Source organism: Primulina eburnea, chromosome 6 (genome assembly GCF_022965805.1).
Source record: "Primulina eburnea isolate SZY01 chromosome 6, ASM2296580v1, whole genome shotgun sequence".
Lineage (NCBI taxonomy): Eukaryota > Viridiplantae > Streptophyta > Magnoliopsida > Lamiales > Gesneriaceae > Primulina > Primulina eburnea.
This window is the reverse complement of record NC_133106.1, coordinates 25,284,222-25,295,486: the sequence shown is the minus strand read 5'-3', so window position 1 is coordinate 25,295,486 and position 11,265 is coordinate 25,284,222. Positions and strand designations below refer to the sequence as shown.

The window sequence follows — 11,265 nt, the reverse complement described above, 5'->3', positions numbered from 1 at the left end:
TTTACTTATCTGTCAACTTTTCCACTATCACCCCCAAAAAACCAAACTCTGCCTTACTTTGAGTTTCATTCTTGCGAACGTACTCCCCAGGCGGGATAAGGAATGATATAAAAAGAGAGAGAGAAAAATAAATTCATATTAAACAAAAATGAAGTAGAAGAACCCAGATTCCAAATGAACAAATTCAAACTTGAAAAGTACCTTTCTGATTCGCGAAGAATGAGGGGCAAGGGGATTGATCGAGAAAGATCTCTTGTTCTTATTATAGGATCGTGGTTGGATCCGCATATGTTTGGTAAAGAGAATAATCTTCTCCTTTGAGAATAATCAAAAATGGAAAGTGTTCAATTGGAACATGAAAACGTTTGATATCACGTGTCGTTCCAGTGGTCATTTGATTTACCATGGCACGATCTATACATCTAGGGGCATGGTATAAACCGTGGCTAAGGGCCATAGGCCAACCAAGATCCACACCAAGCCACCAAAACCGAACCATACATGCTGTACAATGAGAGGGGCGAAGGTGGGGAGGGGCTGTTCTTGATGTTTAATTTAAAAACCGATTCACCATGGACCAAGCCACAAAAAAGGTGACTTAGTCACGTCTTAGAAATGGTAGGGAAGTGATATAACCATGGCTATAGGCCATTAGGGTAGCCAAGATTAGATCCTTTCCCCTTGACAGCAAAATCGAATTTTTGAAGCACAAAATGGCACCGATGGAAAGCTGCTGTCATTTTCGGATTTCATCATGCATGGGGTTTGTTTGAATGGACCAACATGGTCCTAATGCCTCCTAATACATGTATATATGTCGCCTTGGGAGCCTGGAGTCGAGCCAGTGATGAAACTTAAAATTAATAATTTATTATATGTTAAAACCTGTATTTTAAAATTTTAAGTTTCATTAAAATTATAAATTATGTTATTTTAGTATTGTTTGTTTATATTTAAATGTCTTACTAAATTTGTTTTATTTTCAGGTTTTTTACGTGTTGGTAAAATAATGATAACTCAAGCTAGAAAATTCAAATGGAGGTGACTCAAACATGGTTGGAATCCTTGAGAAGTTATTTACAACTTTGCAGAAGACATGATTGCCTAAAAAGCTCATTAAGATGATCAAATTGTGCAAAGATCAAAAGGAGGACACATTTACTTTTACTATGACCATCATTTAGTAAAAAATTCATAACTATTTCAATATTTATCCAAATGAGGTGAATCAAGTGGCCAAACTCATCTACACAAAATTCCCCACATGTTTGTGGCCTTAATCAGAGTCAAAGTGGTGAGAAAAGTCGTGGAACAAGGCATTGAAAGAAGGGACATGGAATTGGAGTTGAGGAGACAAAGAATACTATTACAACTACATGGCATTAATAGAATTTTTGACTCTTTCTCTCATTTGGCCTATAAATAGAGGCCTTGTGCTAGCTTGAGAATCATTCTATCTCATTGTAAAATATAGTGTGAGTGTGTATCAAAGTTCTAAGTTTAAATATATTTTCTTTCATTTTCTCAACTATGAGTGATATTTTAGTGTTGATCAAAAGTAAGTTCATGGCAAGCTAAATCTATTATGTCAAGGTGAAGAGGATGCATTCTTGGTGAAGTAAGATTGTTTATATTTTGTATATTATTTCTTTATCTCTTTTCATTTAGCTAACTTATTTTTATTGTAGGTATAAAAATGAATTATTTGTTGTTATCAATTTACATCAAATGCTTGATACCATTAAAGTGGTTATCTTGATTTGTTGTTTAATTTTGATACAATAAATATTTCATCACTTATTATTATATATATATAGATATATATATATATATATATATATATATATATATGTATATTTATATAATAATATCATAATATTTCATTTAGGCGATAGCGTGGCTCTGCCGGTTGTTCTAAATGAAATATTATGACTTAATACTAACATCTAACAATCTAACATTTACTTTTTCGCAACTAACTTTTATTTTTCGCATCTAACATTTACTTTCTTGCAACTAACTTTTACTTTTCCGCAACTAACATTTACTTTATTGCAACTAACTTTTACTTTACCGCAACTAACTTATTAAATCAATATATTTCATTTAGGCAATAGCGTGGCTCTGCCGGTTGTTCTAAATGAAATATAATGATTTAATTTAACATTTAATTTATGCAATTATTTATTTATATAGTTATAATTATAATCATAGGTACCATATATAAAATATCGGTTAATTCGGTATTTTCTATAGTGGGAACTATATTAGATTATGTGTGTGTTTAATTTTCTTGGAACCATTATTTATGGTAGTTTCTTTTGTTTCACTTTTAGTGTAACAATATTACATAAACCAAGAATAAATCCTCAAGCCTTGACAATATTTATAATTTGTAAACTTCAGTCTTGCATTTGGTAATCTATAAATTAATAAATTTAAACTCAAAATAACCTCTCTGTGGATCGATCTCGTACTTACGAAATATATTACTTGCAGACAACCTACACTTGGGTGAATTATTATTTAAGTAGTAACAATTTTTTGGCGCCGTTGCCGGGGAGGTATAAATTAAGTTTATATTTGTTATTTATGTTTTATTTATAAGTATTGTGTGTTTTTACTTGTATGAGTGTTTGGAGTCGAAAAAAAAGTGGTAGACTTATTCGAGTATCTGAAAATAATTTAAACATGGATGATAATTCAAATAATCAAGATAATGATAATAATAATAATAATAATAATAATAATAATAATAATAATAATAATAATAATAATAATAATAATAATAATAATAATAATAATAATAATCAAGAACATGATTAATTAAGAACACTTAGGCACCATATGAACCCTATTAGAACTAGTGCCCCATCTTGTTTAGTTTTTCCTCCTGACGCATCAAATTTCAACTTTAAACCTCAAATTATTCAACTTTTACCAAATTTTCATGGCTTAGATTCTGAAAATCCATATTTGCATCTAAGAGAATTTGAGGAAGTTTGTAACACTTATAATGATCAAAATTGTAGCATGGATATAGTTCGATTAAAGCTTTTCCCTTTTTCTTTAAAAGATAAAGCTAAAACATGGCTACAAAATTTAAGATCAAGTTCAATAAGATCATGGGAAGAAATGCAACAACAATTTCTCAAAAAGTTTTTCCCTTCCCATAGAACAAACTCTTTTAAAAGAAAAATTACAACTTTTTCTCAAAAACAAGGAGAAACATTTTATCAATGTTGGGATAGATATAAAGAATTACTTAATACATGCCCACATCATGGTTTTGAAACATGGAGAATAGTTTCTCACTTTTATGAAGGTCTTATACCTAAAGATAGGCAAATGATAGAATTCATGTGTAATGGAACTTTTGAAGATAAAAACCCAAATGAAGCTATGGAATATTTGGATTCATTAGCAGAAAATGCTCAAAATTGGGATAATATAGGTACAATAGAACCACCAACAACTAAAAACAATAATTCAACAAATGGGGGTGGTATCTATAATCTCAAAGATGATGTAGATATTCAAGCTAAACTTGCATCTTTAGCAAGAAAAATTGAGTCATTAGAAATGAAAAAGAGTGGTCAATTAAAAAGTATTCAAGAAATTGTTTGTCATATATGTGATACACATGATCATGCTACAAAAGATTGTCCAACATTACCTTCATTTAAAGAATGTCTCCATGAACAAGCAAATTATGTTAACAATTATAAAAAACCAATACTAGATCCTTTTTCACAATCATATAATCCGGGATGGAAAAATCATCCTAATTTTAGTTGGAGGAATGATAATAATGCACAACCGTCACAACAATATTTTCAAAATAACCAAAATCATCAAGGTTATATTCCTTATGTTACACCTCCAAGAAAAAACTTTGAAGATGTAATTCATGCATTTATCCAAAAGCAAGAGTCTATCAATATTCAAAACAGTCAATCTATGAATGATTTGAAAGAAACTCTTGCGAAATTTGCATCTGCACTTAATATTCATGAAAAAGGAAAATTTCCATCTCAACCTCAACCTAATCCTAAAAATCAAAATCAAGAATTAAAAAATGAAAAAATTGATCAAATAAAATCTGTTATTAGCCTTAGAAGTGGTAAAATAGTTAATGATCCATATATTAATGAAAACAATGATCATTTAAAATCAAAGAGTAAGGATGATAATCTTGATACTTTTGAGAATGATGATACCTTAAATTTTAAGAATAATATGGTGAATGATAAATCATCTAAAATAGTAAATGACTCAAATAAACCTCCACCATTTCCTCATGCATTAACAAATTATAAAAAACAAAAAAGTGATTCTGATATCTATGAAGTTTTTAAACAAGTAAAGATAAATATTCCATTATTAGATGCTATTAAACAAGTACCTTCCTATGCAAAAATTTTAAAAGACTTATGTACTGTGAAGAGAAAATTGCATGTGAAGAAGAAAGCATTCTTGGCTGAACAAGTAAGTTCTATTCTTCAAAACAATTCTAGTTTAAAATATAAAGATCCTGGTTGTCCAACAATTTCATGTATTATTGGAGAAAATAAAATTAAAAAAGCTTTGTTGGATTTGGGAGCAAGTGTGAATTTACTTCCTTATTCAGTTTATGAAAAACTTAATTTAGGGGAATTAAAACCCACTTCTGTTACTCTTTTACTGGCGGATAGGTCAATCAAAATACCTAGAGGTATTGTAGAAGATGTGTTGGTTCAAGTTGATAAATTCATATATCCAGTAGATTTTATTGTTTTGGATACACAACCAATAGAAGTACATAATGAAATTCCAGTAATATTGGGACGACCATTTCTAGCAACTTCAAATGCTTTAATTAATTGTCGAAATGGATAATGAAATTGTCTTTTGGAAATATGACTCTAGAACTTAATGTGTTTAATTTATGTAAACAACCAAGTATTAATGAAAATGAAAATGAAGATGATAATGAAATTCAAACAATTGTGGAAGAAAATATACAAGAAGAAAACTTAAATCAACAATGTGAAGTTTTTTCAGTAGAAAGTTTGGAGTCCGAAAATAATTTTAAAGAAGATGATAATATAAAACTTGAATTAAAAGCTTTACCATTAGAATTGAAATATGTATTTCTTGGTCAAAATAAAACATTTCCTGTTGTAATTTCTTCCACTCTTCTACCAAATCAAGAAGAAGATTTAATTCAATTACTTAAAAAATATAAAAATGCAATTGGATGGACTTTGAAAGATATAAAAGGTATGAATCCTTTAATTTGTACACATAAAATTCACTTGGAAGAAAATGCTAAAACGTATCAACAACCGCAAAGAAGGTTAAATCCACATATGAAAGAAGTTGTTAAGAATGAAGTATTAAAACTATTAGACGCTGGAATTATCTATCCAATCTCAGATAGTAAATGGGTAAGTCCAACACAAGTAGTACCTAAAAAGTCAGGCATCACTGTTATAAAAAATGAAAAAGGAGAGTTATTACAAACTAGGATTCCATCTAGTTGGCGTATGTGTATTGATTATAGAAAATTAAATGATGCAACTAGAAAAGATCATTTCCCACTATCATTTTTAGATCAAATTTTAGAAAAAGTAGCAGGAAATTCTTATTACTGTTTTCTTGATGGGTATTCGGGGTATTATATATCATTAGAAGATCAAGAAAAAACTACTTTTACTTGTCCTTTCGGAACTTTTGCATTTAAAAGAATGCCATTTGGTTTATGCAATGCTCCGGCTACTTTTCAAAGATGCATGTTAAGTATTTTCAGTGATATGATTGAAGAATATGTAGAAGTTTTTATGGATGATATAACTGTTTTTGGAAACTCATTTGAAAATTGTCTTAAAAATCTAGAAAAAGTATTAAAAAGATGTGAAGAAAAAAATCTTGTTTTAAATTGGGAAAAATGTCATTATATGGTTAAATCTGGGATTGTCTTAGGACATGTGATATCTGAAAAAGGAATTGAAGTTGATAAAGCCAAAGTTGATGTTATTTCTAATTTAACATCACCAAAAACGGTCAAAGAAGTTCGATCATTCTTGGGTCATGCAGGATTTTATAGAAGGTTTATAAAAAATTTCAGCATAATATCTAAACCAATTTCAAATCTTTTAACAAAAGATACACAATTCGAATGGACTCAAAAATGTGAAAATTCTTTTAAAAAAATAATTAATCTTTTTAATTACATCACCTATTTTACAACCTCCAGATTGGTCTTTACCATTTGAATTAATGTGTGATGCAAGTGATTATGCTATAGGAGCTGTGTTAGGACAAAGAAAAGAAGGAAAACCTTATGCAATCTATTATGCTAGTAGAACCTTAAATAGTGCCCAAATAAATTATTCAACTACTGAAAAAGAATTACTTTCAGTAGTATTTGCATTAGATAAGTTTCGATCTTATTTAATTGGTTCTACTACTATTGTTTACACCGATCATTCTGCCATAAAATATTTATCAAATAAACAAGATGCTAAGCCAAGATTAATACGGTGGATTTTATTGTTACAAGAATTTGATATTATAATTAAAGATAAAAAAGGAAAAGAAAATGTTGTAGCCGATCATTTATCTAGAATAATGACTGAATCATCTCATAATGAAATACCAATAAATGAAAATTTTCCAGATGATCAGTTGTTTTATGCTACTATTATGCCATGGTTTGCTAATATTGTAAATTTTCTTGTGACAAATAAAATGCCTTCTCATTGGAATTCACAGGATAAGAATAAATTCTTGATAGAAGTTAAAAAATTTTATTGGGATGATCCTTACTTATTTAAGTATTGTCCTGACCAAATTTTTCGACGATGCATACCCGACAATGAAATAAGTAATGTTATTAAATTTTGTCATTCTGAAGCATGTGGAGGTCATTTTTCATCCAATAAAACAGCTACAAAAATCTTACAATGTGGATTTTATTGGCCGTCTTTATTCAAAGATACGCATTTATTTTGCAAATCTTGTGAAAATTGTCAGAAGATGGGATCAATTTCAAAACGAAACATGATGCCTTTAAATCCAATCATAATTATTGAAATATTTGATAGTTGGGGGATAGATTTTATGGGTCCATTTCCATTATCTTTTGGATATAAGTACATTTTAGTCGATGTTGATTATGTTTCAAAATGGATTGAAGCGATTGCATGTAGAACTAATGATCATAAAGTTGTTATAAAATTTTTAAAAGAAAATATTTTTAGTCGATTTGGAATACCTAGAGCAATAATTAGTGATGGGGGAAGTCATTTTATAAATAAATCATTTTCTTCTTTGTTAAAAAAATATGGCATTACACATAAAGTTTCTACCCCATATCATCCTCAAAGTAATGGTCAAGTTGAACTAGCAAATAGAGAAATAAAACAACTTTTAGAAAAAACAGTTAATCCAAATCGAAAAGATTGGTCTTTAAGATTAACTGATGCATTATGGGCATATAGAACTGCATTTAAAACATCATTAGGGATGTCACCATATAGGTTAGTTTTTGGTAAGCATTGTCATTTACCGGTTGAACTAGAACATAAAGCTTATTGGGCAATTAAAGCATTTAATACTAATTTAGATGATGCATCTAAATTAAGAAAATTGCAAATAAATGAACTTGAAGAATTAAGAAATGATGCATATGAAAATTCAAAGATTTATAAAGATAAAACTAAAGCCTTTCATGATAAAAATATTATGAGAAAGTCATTTGAAATTGGACAAAAAGTTTTGCTTTATAATTCTCGTTTGCATTTATTTCCAGGTAAACTAAGATCGAGGTGGTCAGGACCATTTATAGTCAAATTTGTTTATCCTCATGGTGCTGTTGATATTGAAAATCCTAAAAATAATGACGTGTTTAAAGTTAATGGGCAAAGACTTAAGCCTTTTATAGAAAATGAAATTCTTAATGATGAGTTTATGCCTTTATATGATCCACAATAGCTGTTTGATATTTTCATTTTGTTTTGCAGATTCTAGTTCATTTCCCGGTTAAGTGGCGGATAACGGTACTCCGTGACTGTTTAAGTCGGTTTCTTCAGTTTTCCCAAAATAATTGAAATATATATAATAATAATAATATGGATGTGTGTATTATGAATCTTCGTAAATATTTTGCTTGTTTACCTGATAATGCGTTGAAAAAAATTTATAAAGCTAGATGTGAGCGGCTAAGGTTGATGATGTTATATGGCATACCGGATGATATCCGTTTGATAATTGAAGCAAAAGTCCGATTGGTTGGGGAAGCAAGTGAATTAATAATAAGACATATGCCAGGATTTGGTAAAAGCACATATGCCAAAAAGCGAAGAGCTAAACGTATAGGTGGATGTCATAAATGTGCAAGGTGGACTTGTAAAGGAAATTGCAAAAATGTTGGAATGACATCAATGAATAGAGAAGATAAAATTTTATTCATTAAGAATGGTCTGAGTAAAGAGCCTTTGGATAATTTTCTAGAGGTTCTTGATACGCATTCTAGTGGGTACGTGCAAAATGAACTTCTTAAACTATGGTGGCAATTTCAACAGGAGGAATATCAATATGGACGGTGGAATCAGCCTTACAAAGATCCTACTGTAGTAACGCATATCTATTTAGATAAGTAAAAATATACACAATTTCGTCTTGGGAATCTGACGTTAAAAGACCCTGTTTGCCAATTTATAAGAAAATTGGATGGGAAGCATATCCTCGACTCATAGAAGGCGTTGAAGCCGTTACTGAACGTAAAATCAGAGGAAGATGTGAGCCACAATCACAACTACGCTGTATATATTTGTTTTAATTTTGTCATTTTTATTTTCTTTTAATAATAATAATTTCCTGTTCAAATATTGACTTTTGGCATGTTACGTTTATAAATTCATATGCTGTGATCTAACAATTACAGAAAACATATTTCTCAACATGTCAACGTCCACGGTAAGTAAAATCAAAAATATTTGTGTATTTTGTGGATCTAGTGCAGGAAAAGATTCAATTTATGAAGATGTAGCAGAAAAGCTTGGAATAACACTTGCTAAAAGAAAGATTCATTTGGTATATGGTGGTGGTGAAGTTGGCCTCATGGGAAAAGTTGCAAAAGCTGCGCATGCAGGTGGAAGTGAAGTCTTAGGCATTATTCCGATTACTTTAGCCAATCTTACAGGACCAACAATAGGAGAAGAAATGCAAGTGGACAACATGTATGAACGAATTACTCAAATGATTGAACATTCAGATGCTTTCATTGTTCTGCCAGGAGGTTTCGGTACTTTGGAAGAAATATTTCATACTGTTTGTTGGGCATAATTAAATATCCACAATAAGCCAATTGGTTTGTTAAATGTTAACAATTATTATGATAAACTGTTATCGTTTCTTGATGATGTTGTGGAACAGGGATTTATTTCATTAGCTTCGCGAAGGATGTTAGTTTCTGCTACAAGTGAAGGTGAACTTATTGATTTACTGCAAGGATTTAGTCATGAACCAGATCCATTCTTATCTCAACTTAATTGGCCAACATCCAAGAGTAAGAAAAGAAAATTCATGTGATGCTAAACTTGCGATTCAACGGTATGTTTTTAATGTTTTTTTTTAAGGTATGAATAATTTCTTCTTCTTCTTCTTCTTCTTCTTCTCTTCTTAGTTTTTTTTATTATATAAAAAATAAAAATATGTAGTAATAATAATAATACTTTTTAGTTCAATGTCGAGTAAGGTGTCAGTAAAATGCACCTGAGACACATTAGTTAATAATTATCGGAAAATCGCAATACACTAGATTTTAATATTCATTATATTCAAATTACAGACTACAAGAAAAATTAGTTTTCATATGTACCAATTTATATACATATATATTTTGATCAATTAATATAAAATATATAATAGATTTGTTTATTTATTTACATATATGTATATAATTGTGTGTGTTTTCAAATAAAATAATTTCTAAAATTTTTATGAGAATATAGTTAAAAGATATGGTTTGTATGGTTGTTAACATGTATAATTGAAAGAATTCTTTTGTAAAAGTATAATATATACTCACACATCTTTTGTGAGTGAGTGGTGAGAAATGAGAAAACAATTAATAAACTTTTATTGATTATTGAAAAATGGTTTATTACAAGAATATAAATCCCCTAAAAAAAAATATTTATTGAAAAAAAAAAGAAAAAGAAGTAAATAAATAACGGACTGCAAAATACTTTATTCAGTGTAAATTTTTTTTAGATTTGATTGATGTACTATCAATGTGTTCTAAAAACATCAATCAATGTTCTCAAAAAAAAAAAAAAAGATTTGTTTGTGCTAGATAAGTTCCAAAAGAAATCGGATGTATCCGTTATATAAATGTTTATATATATACATATATATATATATATTTATGGTAGAATGTTTGGATAGAAAATTTTATGTTATTGTAAAATTTTGCAGTCACGTTATTTAAAAAAAAAAAAACAATAACAAAAAAAGAAAAAAAGAAAAAAGGAAAAAGAAAAAAAGGGGATTTTATTCTTTGTAAATTTTCCTATTTTGTTTTCAATATTAGTTTAATTAATTGTCTGCTTTAATACTTGGCCTTTTTCGATGAGAGTTAATATTCATTCCAACTCCATGAGTGAAAACTAGCTATTCCGTAAACATTTTGACCTGAAAGATTATATGGAGTTGAGGCTTTTACAATAATATTCTTGATATTATACATGTTATGGTGGGTGGTATGAATTATCTTTTTGACTATATTATTATAAATTTTTTTAGAAATTTAAAAATTATATATATATTGTTACTTTATATATTATGTGAAAATAAGAATAAAAACACATCTAATTATATATTATTATATTAAACGAATATATATATATATATAAATCGGTATATGATTTTGTTTTTAATGAATATGTTTGTATTTGAATATATAAAAGGAATAAAGAATCTAGGTTGTGACTTTCCGATAAATTTTATTACTAAGGGACTAGTAATAAGATAGTGTGGGGGTGTGATGAAACTTAAAATTAATAATTTATTATATGTTAAAACCTGTATTTTAAAATTTTAAGTTTCATTAAAATTATATATTATGTTATTTTAGTATTGTTTGTTTATATTTAAATGTCTTACTAAATTTGTTTTATTTTCAGGTTTTTTACGTGTTGGTAAAATAATGATAACTCAAGCTAGAAAATTCAAATGGAGGTGACTCAAACATGGTTGGAATCCTTGAGAAGTTATTTA

General features: G+C 28.7%; 1 non-coding gene across 1 annotated transcript; it reads right to left on the bottom strand.

Annotated features, from left to right (window-relative positions):
• Positions 1–3,179: 3,179 nt before the first annotated feature.
• Positions 3,180–3,290, bottom strand: LOC140835582 (small nucleolar RNA R71). Its single transcript, XR_012118905.1, has one exon. It is a non-coding gene; the product is annotated as a small nucleolar RNA R71 (small nucleolar RNA).
• Between the last annotated feature and the right edge of the window lie 7,975 nt (positions 3,291–11,265).